We start from the raw sequence: 1,444 nt of genomic DNA on the forward strand, positions 1-1,444 counted from the left end.
CATGAAATGTTCTCTATATTGCAGTGCTGTTTTTTCATGTCACAATGGTCAGATATGTTGTTGCATGACATTGTCTCTGTATGACAGTGTCAGTGTTATTTTTTTGACAGTATAAATATTGGTTTGTTGTTCCATTAAATGTTCTCTATATAAGAATCTTAAAGGGATAGTTCACCCAAAAATGAAAATTCTGTCATTAATTACTCACCCTCGTGTCGTTCCAAATCCGTAAGACCCCCGTTCATCTTCGGAACACAAATTAAGATATTTTTGATGAATTCTGAGAGCTCTCTGACCCTCCCATAGACAGCAATGTAATTACCACGATCAAGGTGCAGATACGTAGCAAGGAGATCGGTAAAATAATCCATGTGACATCAGGGGTTCAACCGTAATATTACGAAGCTACGAGAATACATTTTGTACGCAAAGAAAAAAAATAACAACTTTATTAAAAAATTTGTTTGCTCCACGTCACCCTGGTGCCATTTTGGAGAATATCCACTGAACGTAAACAGCATATGCTATTCTGTGTCAGCTACGTCACGCACATACATTGTTTTCGTTCAAATCAAAGCGTAAACGACGTAGACATCGTATCCGCGTGACGCAGCTGACACAGAATAGCATACTCTGTTTACGTTCAGTGGATATTCTCCAAAATGGCACCAGGGTGACGTGGAGCAAACAAATTTTTTAATAAAGTTGTTATTTTTTTTCTTTGCGTACAAAATGTATTCTCGTAGCTTCGTAATATTACGGTTGAACCCCTGATGTCACATGGATTATTTTACCGATCTCCTTGCTACGTATCTGTACCTTGATCATGGTAATTACATTTCTGTCTATGGGAGGGTCAGAGAGCTCTCAGAATTCATCAAAAATATCTTGGTGTGTTCTGAAGATGAACTGAGGTATTACGGATTTGGAACGACATGAGGATGAGTAATTAATGACAGAATTTTCATTTTTGGGTGAACTAACCCTTTAATGTGTTCTTTCTCGTATGCCACAATGTTCAGATTTGACCGGGAACAGCAAAAGTGTTACTTTTTGCCCCTTTACAGAAAATAAAAGCATTTCAAAATAAAGGTCCTTTTTTGTGATCTTTCCCATTCACTCTGAATGGCCAGTCATTTTTGACCGGGAACACCACAAGTGTGACTTTGTGCCATTTTGTACAAAATAAAAGCCTTTTAAAACAAACTCCCTGATTAAACATTAAAGTACACTAGTGTGATAAACAGTGCACATTTTCTCCACAATTTATTTAATATTGTGAAAATTATTCATAAATAATCTTTTTTTCACTCAAAAAATGAGGTGCCTACTCTCAGATAAATGAGGCCTACGATTAATCAGATGCAAATATAAATACAAAACCAGTCCTAAATGAAAGAAAAGAAGTTGACAAAAAGATTGAATCCAATATTTGGTGATAATA

The sequence above is a fragment of the Sinocyclocheilus grahami genome, unplaced genomic scaffold (assembly GCF_001515645.1).
Source record: "Sinocyclocheilus grahami isolate Dianchi unplaced genomic scaffold, SAMN03320097.WGS_v1.1 scaffold1755.1, whole genome shotgun sequence".
In the NCBI taxonomy this organism is placed as follows: domain Eukaryota; kingdom Metazoa; phylum Chordata; class Actinopteri; order Cypriniformes; family Cyprinidae; genus Sinocyclocheilus; species Sinocyclocheilus grahami.